The following is a 9,757-nucleotide window of genomic DNA, read 5'->3' on the forward strand; positions in this document are numbered from 1 at the left end:
ATATTTGAATTTCTTTTCATCTATAGCAAGCCATTTGTATAAATAAGATTCAACTGTAGCTCCTTGAAAGCCTTGCTTATAACTCAATTCTGTACTCAAATTCTGTTTTGTGTTATAGTTTGTATGTACCATTCATTCAGCAGGATATGTGTCAGAACTGCCAAGCTCTGAACAGGTGGAGGCATACATTTTCCAATCTCCGTGGGTCCTGTGTTTAGCTTTTCCTTCCTGAGGTTTTACAGGCTTGTTCCATGCTTTTATTGAAGATTGTACCCAATTACAGTTATGTGCTAAAAAGTTGCCCTAGGGAAGAGAAATATTGTTCCTAGTTAACTCTACCCTAGTGTTTGCTCTCTCTCTCTCCAAAATGAGAACTGGGGCAATTTCCCAAGATGCCCAAGGCCATTCCATATGGCTTATGTATTTGAATGTTTTGATCTCTAGGTTCCAACTTACAATTGGTTCTTGTCTCTTCCTCTCCTTTCTATATTTCCCACTTCCTTGTGTGTGTGTGTGGCCAAAGCCATTTTACTCTACATGACATCTCTGCAGTTTTTAATACTGTTCTCCTGGGCATTCTCTCCTCTCAACTGCTTAACCTTTCTTCATTCTCCTCTTTATTTTCAGTGGACTATTAAAACAAAACTACACTAAAACTTTGGAGCATCCTATATAATGAACCAAATCAGTGAGGTTTCTTGTTTTTTTTTTTCCAGTAGCAATTAACAATTTGGAGCATGGTATGGAGATGGTGAGAGGGTTTGCAGGCTTAACAATGACAGTAAAAATACCTAACATTTATATAATAACTACTCTGTGCCAGACACTATGCTAAGCACTATATAAATATCTCATTTGAGCTTTACGACCCTGGGAGGTAGGTGCTACTATTATCTCCATTTTCAAGTTGAGGAAACTGAGGCAAATAGAAGTTAAGTGACATGCTTAAGTTAAGTCACACAGCTAAGACATGTTTGAGGTGGGATTTGAACTCATGTCTTCCTGACTCCAGACCCAGCACTACCCACTGTACCACCTGACTGCTAAGAAATTAATAAAGAAGATCTAGTGAAGCCAAGGATTCAGGAGAGTGGGGACTTATTGGAAGGCAAATGAAAATTTCTTCAATTTTGAAGAATTTTAAAGAAGGATGTTGCACAGGTTTTTTCAGTAATCCATTCCAGTCTTCCCTATTTATCTAGATCTGTTTCACCTTGTTCTGCCTTCAGTAAAGACAGGAGAGTCCAGAATTGTCCCTGTTCATTTATTTAAAACACATCATATATATAATTACTATTATTACTTTTATGTGCTTAATAGTATTTTATTTTTTCCAATTACATGTAGAGGTAGTTTTCAACATTCAATACTTTTTATAAGAATTTGAATTCAAATTTTTTCTCCCTTCCTCCCCATCCCCTCTCCCCAAGAAGGAAAGCAATCAGATATAAGCTATACATGTACAATCATATTAAACATATTAAAAATATTTCCACATTACTCATGTTGTGAAAGAAGTATCAGAACAAGAGGGGAAAACCATAAGAAAGAAAAAAAAACAAGAAAATAGTATGCTTTGGTCCGCATTCAGATCCATAATTCTTTCTCTGGATGTGGAGAGCATTTTCTGTCATGAGTCTTTTCAAATTGTCTTAGATTATTTTATTGCTGAGAAGAACTAAGTCTAGCACAATGTTGCTGTTTCTACATACAATGTTCTCCTGCTCATTTCATTGAGCATCAGTTCATGTAAGTCTTTCCAGTTTTTCTGAAACCATCTTGCTCATAATTTCTTAAATTCATATACCACAACTCGTTTGGTCATTCACCAATTGATGGGCATTCCCTCAATTTCTAATTCTTTGCCCCACAAAAAGAGCTGCTGTAAATATTTTGGTACATGTGGGTCCTTTTCCCATTTGTATGATCTCTTTGGGATACAGCCCTAGAACTGGTATTGCTGGGTCAAAGGGTATGCACATTTTTATAGCCCTTTGGGAATAGTTCCAAATTGCTCTCCAGAATGGTTGGATCGGTTCACAACGCTGCAACAATGTATTAGTCTTATAAATTTTCCACATCTTCTCCAATATTTATCATTTTCCTTTTCTGTCATATTAGCCAATCTGATAGGTGTGAGGTGGTACCTCAGAGTTGTTTTAATTTGCATTTCTCTAAACAATAGTAATTTAGAGCATTTTTTATATGACTATATGAAAACTATCTGTTTCTTCATCTGAAAGCTATCTGTTCCCCCAAAAAATAAATAAATGAAAACTATCTCTACATATCCTTTGTGGGAATGACTTGTATTCTTATAAACTTGACTCAGTTCTCTATATTTTAGAAATCGGGCCTTCATCAGAGACACTGGCTGTAAAATTGTTTTCCGGCTTTCTGATTTCCTTCTAATCTTAGTTGAATTGGCTTTGTGTAAAAACATTTGTATTTAAAGTAATCAAAATTATCCATTTTCCATTTCGTAATTTTCTCTATCTCTTGTTTGGTCATAAATTCTTCCATTCTCCATAGATCTGACAAGCATACTACTCCATGATCTCCTAATTTGGTTATGGTATCATCCTTTATGCCTAAATCAGGTACCCACTTTGACCTTATCATGCCATTCTGTGTAAGATGTTGTTCTGTGCCTGTTTTCTGCCATACTATTTTCTAGTTTTCCCAATAGTTTTTGTCAAATTGTGAGTTCTTATCCCAGAATCTAGAGTCTTTGGGTTTGTCAAACAGTAGATTACTATAGTCATTGACTACTGTGTCTTGTATACCTAACCTTTTCCATTGATCCTCCACTCTATTTCTTAGCCAGTACCACATAATTTTTCTGATTGCTGCTTTATAATACAGTTTTAGATCTGGTAAGCCTAGGCCACCTACCCTTGCATGTTTTTCCATTAATTTCCTTGATATCCTTGACCTTTTGTTCTTCTAGATGAATTTTGTTATTATTTTTTTTAGCTCTATAAAATACTTGTTTGGTAGTTTGATTGTCATGGCACTGAACATTTAAATTAGTTTAGATGGAGCTTTGGGTAGTGGCTGCTGCTTGAGATCGGCTTCTAGTCAGCTAAGGGGCGAGGTGGCGTGGACTGCGTCTCCATCCCCTCTTTTATCCATGTACTGCTCTTCCCGGGGCCTTCGCCCGCCTTGGCAGTAGCCCATCCCTCTCGGAGCCCGTCGGTCCTCCCTACTGCTCCCGGGCAGCCTTGGCAGCCGCTGCCTCCACCTCTTCCACCGCTGCCTCCGCGGCAGCCCCATGAGCCATCCCAATGCAGGCCATCAAGTGTTGTGGTGGTAGGAGACGGAGCTGTAGGTAAAACTTGCCTACTGATCAGTTATACGACCAATGCCTTTCCTGGAGAATACATCCCTATTGCCTTTGACAACTATTCTGCCAATGTTATGGTAGACGGGAAACCTGTGAATTTGGGTTTATGGGATACAGCAGGCCAAGAAGACTATGACTGATTACATCCCTTATCCTATCCTCAAACAGAGGTATTCTTAATTTGCTTTTCCCTTGTGAGTCCTGTATCATTTGAAAATGTTCGTGCAAAGTGGTATCCTGAAGTGTGACACCATTGTCCTAACACTCCCATAATTCTAGTGGGCACCAAACTTGACCTTAGAGATGATAAAGACACAATTGAGAAACTAAAGGAGAAGAAGCTGACTCCAATTACCTACCCACAGGGCTTAGCCATGGCAAAGGATATTGTTGCTGTAAAATATCTGGAATGTTCAGCACTCACACAGCAAGGCCTCAAGACAGTGTTTGATGAAGCCATTTGAATGGTTCTTTGCCCACCCCCTGTCAAGAAGACGAAAAGACAATGTGTATGTGCTGTTGTAAATGTTACAGCCCTACCCTATTCCCCTTTGAACCTTTGTAAGCTTTGCTTAAACAGTGGAGCATTCACTCAATGCCAAATTTTTGTTATAAATTAGTTTCTTTCCATAAAACCTTCTGAACTAATCAATAATTTCATGGTTTTGTTTAAAGTGTTAGAGAATTATTTTTTTCACCTTCTGTTACAACTAAATCCTAAAAAACACAAGCCTACTTAAAGCCTTATTTTTTAAAAGATCTTTTCCTGCTCAGATTAAGTGTTGCCAAAATATCCACTGAATTAAGTTGACTAAGCACTAAACTGTGTTTTAAAGACCTTTGTCTTTAAGAAGACTGTTTAATTTCTGATAGCAGGAAATGCAAAAACACTTTCTAACTCATTTTTCAGATATGTAAAACAGTACAGTATACTTAATAAAAATGTTTAATGCATTGAAGAATTTATCAACCCATGTTCATTATATAACATTGTACTGTATATCAGAATGGAATATGTGTAACAAAACTATAGTGTTTGGATCAATCTTTGCTTTCACAGTAAAGATTCTTTCAAGCATCAAGCTCTTGCTGTGATTTCAAACAGAAGTCCCGTGTGTTTTGTTAATGGAGTGTTCTCTTTAACAGCAATGTTATGGGTTGGATTATTTGAAATATTTGGTTTCACCAAGGAATAAAGACAGTATTTTGACATACTCTGGAGCCTAGGATTTAATGTACACTATATTGTATACCGAAGAGTGAAAAACTGAATAAAATTTGTCACGGGTAAAAAGTTTAAAAAGCAGAACAGTTAACATCTGTCAAATGCAGTAGATAAGAAAGGTTGATGTTCTAGGTAAGTGTTTTTGTTTCTAAGCTTTTCTTTTTTTCTTCTTTTTCCCTCCTCCCAAGTAGGGCATTCATTTAATACAACTCTGAACTGATCATTCCCACAGCTGTGAACTTAGTAAATGCTTTTTTCATCAAACCCTTTCTTACTGAGCAATATTACTCTACCTGTATTTTAAAATCTTTCGGATTATGTATTAGAACTTTGCATTTTTGTAGTTTAGAAAGAGTATTCTTTTCATGTTACTTTTGTTCAAACTTCTACGTGCTTTCTTTAGGTGTACAAATCATGGGATGCAGCTTTAAAAGTTTTTTTTTCAATATACTTTAGCTATTAAAATATGAACCTTCCTAAACATCACTGTATTGCCAGGTTACCAACACTGTAACACTACTAATGTTGACCCTGTTCTTGACCTCACCTACATGTACACATGCTTTCTATTGCTTTTCTTAGTAACGTGACCTCGGGCCTGTGAGGTTCTTTCAGCTTAGTGCTAATGCTAACAATGTTCTATACATCCTAAACATTGGCAAGAATATACAATATTGAACCTTTCAACCACTAGAACAAAATTTTTAAGATGCAAAAGTTGCAAAATTGTGGAATGTTTTCACATTGATCATTTGCTAATGCAATTAGCAGTTTGTTTTGCATGTATGACTTAATAAATCCTTGAGTCACAAAAAAAATAAATTAGTTTAAATGAGTCATCAGTTTTTTATATATTGCCCCAGCCTATGCATGAACAAATGATATTTTTCTGATGATTTAGATCTGACTCTATTTGTATGCAAAGTATTTTGTAATTCTGTTCATATAGTTCCTGGATTTGTCTTGGGAAGTAGATTCAAATATTTTGTATTGTCTACAGTTATTTTAAATGGAATTTCTCATTCTATATTTTGCTGCTGGGCTTTGTTAGTAATATACAGAAATGCTGATGATGGATGTGGGTTTATTTTATATCTGTAACTTTGCTAAAGTTAATTATTTCATGTAGTTTTCTTTAGTTGATTCTCTAGGATTCTCTAAGTATACCATCCTATCATATGCAAAGAGTAATAGCTTTGTTTCCTCATTTACTATTCTAATTTCTTCAATTTCTTTTTCTTCTCTTATTGCTAAAGCTAACATTTCTAGTACAATATTGAATAACAGTGGTGATACAGACATCATTGTTTCACCCCTAATCTTATTGGGAATGCTTCTAGTTTATCCCCATTACATATAATTCTTGCTGATTTCTTTAGATAGATGCTACTTATGTTTTTAAGGAAAACTCCCTTTATTCCTATGCTCTCTAGGAAACACATCATATATTGAAAGGCAACTAGGTGGTAGAGTAGATACAGTGCAGGACCTGGAGTTAAAAAGACTTGTCTTTCTGAGTTCAGATCTGGCCTCAGACATTTACTTGCTGTGTGACCCTGGACAAGTCAATTAATCTGCTTGCTTGCCTAGGTTTCCTCATTGGTAAAATGTTCCAGAGAAGGAAATGTGGCAATTTTTGCAAAAAAAAAAAAATGGGTTCACAGAGAGTCAACATGACTGAAACAACAGAACAACAAAGGTCATATATTGAAAAAGAATCTTCTTCATCCTTTACTAATTCACCTGCATTCTGTTAATGTGTGGATAGTGTTTGTATTAATGGACAAAATGAGTTTCTCTCATTTGATTGGGAAAATTCTACTCATTAAAACAGCACTGTTGATCTCAGGGGCGGAGTCAAGATGGCAGAGTAGAAGCAGGACCTCCTCCCATCTCGGGGATCCACCTTCCCCAATCCATGTAAAAAGGGGACTCTAAACAAACTTTGGAGCTGCATAACCCAAAAAACGACACAGAGAAGCTAACGTCCCACTGAGGACACCCCAGCAGGCCAGCAGGAATCAGTCAGCGCAGCGCTCTGGGAGCCAAGCCCGGGCCCAAGTGAGCCAGAGATTTTAGCCCCAGGGCGGGCCTGACCACCTGCTGGCTAGAGGGATTCTGGATCAGCAGCAGCTGTGGCCATTTCCAGATTTATCAACACAAAGATGCTAAGGACAAAGTGAGAGGTCAGTGCAGTGTGGACTTTGAGACCAGTAGTCGGGAGTGCCTCAGCTTCTGCCTCCAGGGAGAGAAGCCACCAAGATGCCTGGAATACCCAGCACCATGCCATATGGCAGTTTCAGCTCCTGGCCTGCAGCCTGTAGGGGGTCCAAGTGACCAGTCTGAGGGGTAATCGCTCTTGCTTTAAGCTGCTTAGATCTGGATTGCAGTCTAGGGTAGAGGTCCTGGGGATCGTGACCAGCTTGCCAGAGCTTGTGGAGGCCTCAGAGAGGGCACCCATCTAATACTTCCGGCAGCTGAGAAAACCCCAGCTTTTGGGATGCAAGCTCCCTTGTCTCATGGCACAGTCCTACTGTGGCAAAAAGCACAGGGGTCAAGTGACTGAGGGGTGACATGACCAGACAAAAGTAACAAAACAAACAGAAGACTCCAACATTAGACTCCTATTTTGGGTACAAAAAGGAGGAAAGCATGGAACAGGAGGAAGACAGTGAAGTCAGAACTCCTGCACCAAAAGCTTTAAAGGAAAATATGAGCTGGTTACAGGCCATAGAGGACCTCAAGAAGCAGATAAGAGAAGTGGAGGAAAAATTGGGAAGAGAAATGAGAATGATGCAAGAAAATTACAAAATGAGAGTCAACAGCCTGAATGAGGAAAATCACACCTTAAAAAACAGACTAACTCAAATGTCAAAAGAGGCTCATAAAGGCAATGAGGAGAGGGATGTCTTAAAAAGCCAAATTTTCCAGGTGGAAAAAGAATATCAAAAGCTCAGTGAGTTGAATCTTTCCCTTGGATTTAGATTGGAGCAAAGGGAATCTAGTGACTTTAAGAGAAAACAAGATGATGTTAAACAGATCCAAACAAATGAAAGAATAGAAGGCAATGTGAAATATCTCATGGGGAGAACCACTGACCTGGAAAATAGATCCAGGAGAAATAATTTTAAAATTATTGGTCTATCTGAAAGCCATGATCAGGGAAAGAACCTAGAAATCATCCTCCAGAAGGCAAAATAGAGTTTGAAAGAATCCATCAATCACCTCCTGAAAAAGATCCCAAAAAGAAAACTCCTAGGAATATTATAGCCAGGTTCCAGAATTCCCAGATCAAGGAGAGAATATTACAAGCAGCCAGGAAGAAACAATTTGAATATTGTGGAAACAATCAGGATAACACAGCATCTGGAAGCTTTTACACTGAGGGATCGAAGGGCCTGGAATAGGATATTCCGGAGGGCAGAGGAGCTGGTATTAAAACCAAGAATCACCTACCCAGCAAACTGAGTATCATCTTCCAGGGGGAAAATATGGTCATTTAGTGGAATAGAGGACTTTCAAGCATTCTTAATGAAAAAACCAGAGTTGAATAGAAAATTTGACATCCAGATGCAAGAAGCAAGAGAAGTTTGAGAAGGTAAACAGGGAAAAGGAATCATAAGCCACTGATGAAAGTTGAACTATTAACATTCCTACATGGAAAAATGATAATTGTAACTAATGAAACTTTTCTCAGTATGAAAATAGTTGAAGGGAATAGAAATATATATCTATATTGCAGGGTATACGGGCATATGAATATATATGTCAATGTGTATATATATGCTTACAGGTATAGATAGAGGGCACAGGACCAATTTAATAGGAAGGGATGATACTTAAAAGGAGAAATCAAGAGGTGAGAGAGGAATATAATGAGAGGAGATGGGGAGAGACAGAATGGGGTAAACTATCTCATAAAGAATAGGCAAGGCAGGCCCCAGTCACTGAGCCACCTCCAAGGACTCAGCAGCCTCCCCCTTGAGCCCCCTTGCTTCCAGATGCTCCATCCCCCCCGCCCGCCTTCTCATGCCACCACCTTCCGCAGGCCTTTTCCACCAAGGAAAAGGAATCATATTGTATGTCTGCTATCCAGAACCTCCACTCTTTCGACTCCTTTGCTGATGCAAGCAAGGGTGATGACCTGCTTCCTGCTAGGACTGAGGATTATATCCATATAAGAATTCAACATAGAAATGGCAGGAAGACCCTCACTACTGTCCAGGGGATCGCTGATGATTATGATAAAAAGAAACTAGTGAAGGCATTCAAGAAGAAATTTGCCTGCAATGATACTGTAATTGATCATCCAGAATATGGAGAAGTAATTCAGCTACTGGGTGACCAGCGCAAGAACACATGCCAGTTCCTCATTGAGATTGGATTGGCTAAGGACGACCAGCTGAAGGTTCATGGGTTTTAAGTGCCTGTGGCTCACTGAAGCTTAAGTGAGGATTTCCTTGCAATGAGTAGAAAAATTCCCTTCTGTCCCTTGTCGCAAGTTTAAAAACCTCACACCTTGTATAATATAACCATTTGGGGTCCACTGTTTAACTTGGACTAGTGTAACTCATATGTAATAAACTGAAAAGATCCATGCTGTCTATTCTTAAAGTCCCTATTTAAACAGAGGTGTAAAGCCTGGCAGTGCCCAGCCTGAAACACAAATAATCTAATGTTTCAGTCAAGTCCAAAGCCCTAGTAGACTAGCATCTGAGACCATGTCTGTCCAGAGGCTCCTTGGCGCTCCCTCTTCAGAGTTCCCTGTCCATTTAAGAGAACATTGCTGCTCTCTGAGCTGCCTTTGGTGATGCTCAGAAGGGTAAGTTAAGGTTGCCACCACCCAGTCCAGATACCACCAAGATAAAGGAGTTAGCTTTTGGTAGCAGGACAGGGATTCCCCCTGGTGACTTGCACCACCTGACCAGGAAGGAGTTTCATTTGGGGGCAATGGCAGGACATTTTCCTTCTTAACATCATACCGAGGTCCAATGTTGTCTGACCAGACTTTGTTTTTAGTAGAAAGAGTGCCCTACCTCTGGGAGATGAACAAGTGGAGAAAACACCATACTGTGAGGCCAACTTGACCTGAATTAAACTTTTGACAAGGGAACAAATTTTGAACTAATGTATCAAAACAGTCAATGTAGTAACTGTGGAGCTTGCAATTTACTAGCAACAGCTGC

General features: G+C 38.8%; 1 long non-coding RNA gene and 2 pseudogenes across 1 annotated transcript; all 3 read left to right on the forward strand.

The window, feature by feature from the left end:
• Positions 1 to 3,287: 3,287 nt before the first annotated feature.
• Positions 3,288 to 3,887, forward strand: LOC138176951 (ras-related C3 botulinum toxin substrate 1 pseudogene; annotated as a pseudogene).
• A 9-nt stretch (positions 3,888 to 3,896) lies between these two features.
• LOC138176952 (uncharacterized) lies at positions 3,897 to 5,393 on the forward strand. The gene is made up of 2 exons (XR_011172410.1): positions 3,897 to 4,362; positions 4,478 to 5,393. It is a non-coding gene; the product is annotated as an uncharacterized lncRNA (long non-coding RNA).
• Positions 5,394 to 8,615: 3,222 nt separating this feature from the next.
• LOC138176950 (eukaryotic translation initiation factor 1 pseudogene) lies at positions 8,616 to 9,412 on the forward strand (annotated as a pseudogene).
• The last annotated feature ends 345 nt before the right edge of the window (positions 9,413 to 9,757 follow it).

The sequence above is a fragment of the Petaurus breviceps genome, unplaced genomic scaffold, assembly GCF_028583685.1.
Source record: "Petaurus breviceps papuanus isolate PSGF00001 unplaced genomic scaffold, PetGlider_PUasm1.0 90308, whole genome shotgun sequence".
Taxonomy (NCBI): Eukaryota; Metazoa; Chordata; class Mammalia; order Diprotodontia; family Petauridae; genus Petaurus; species Petaurus breviceps.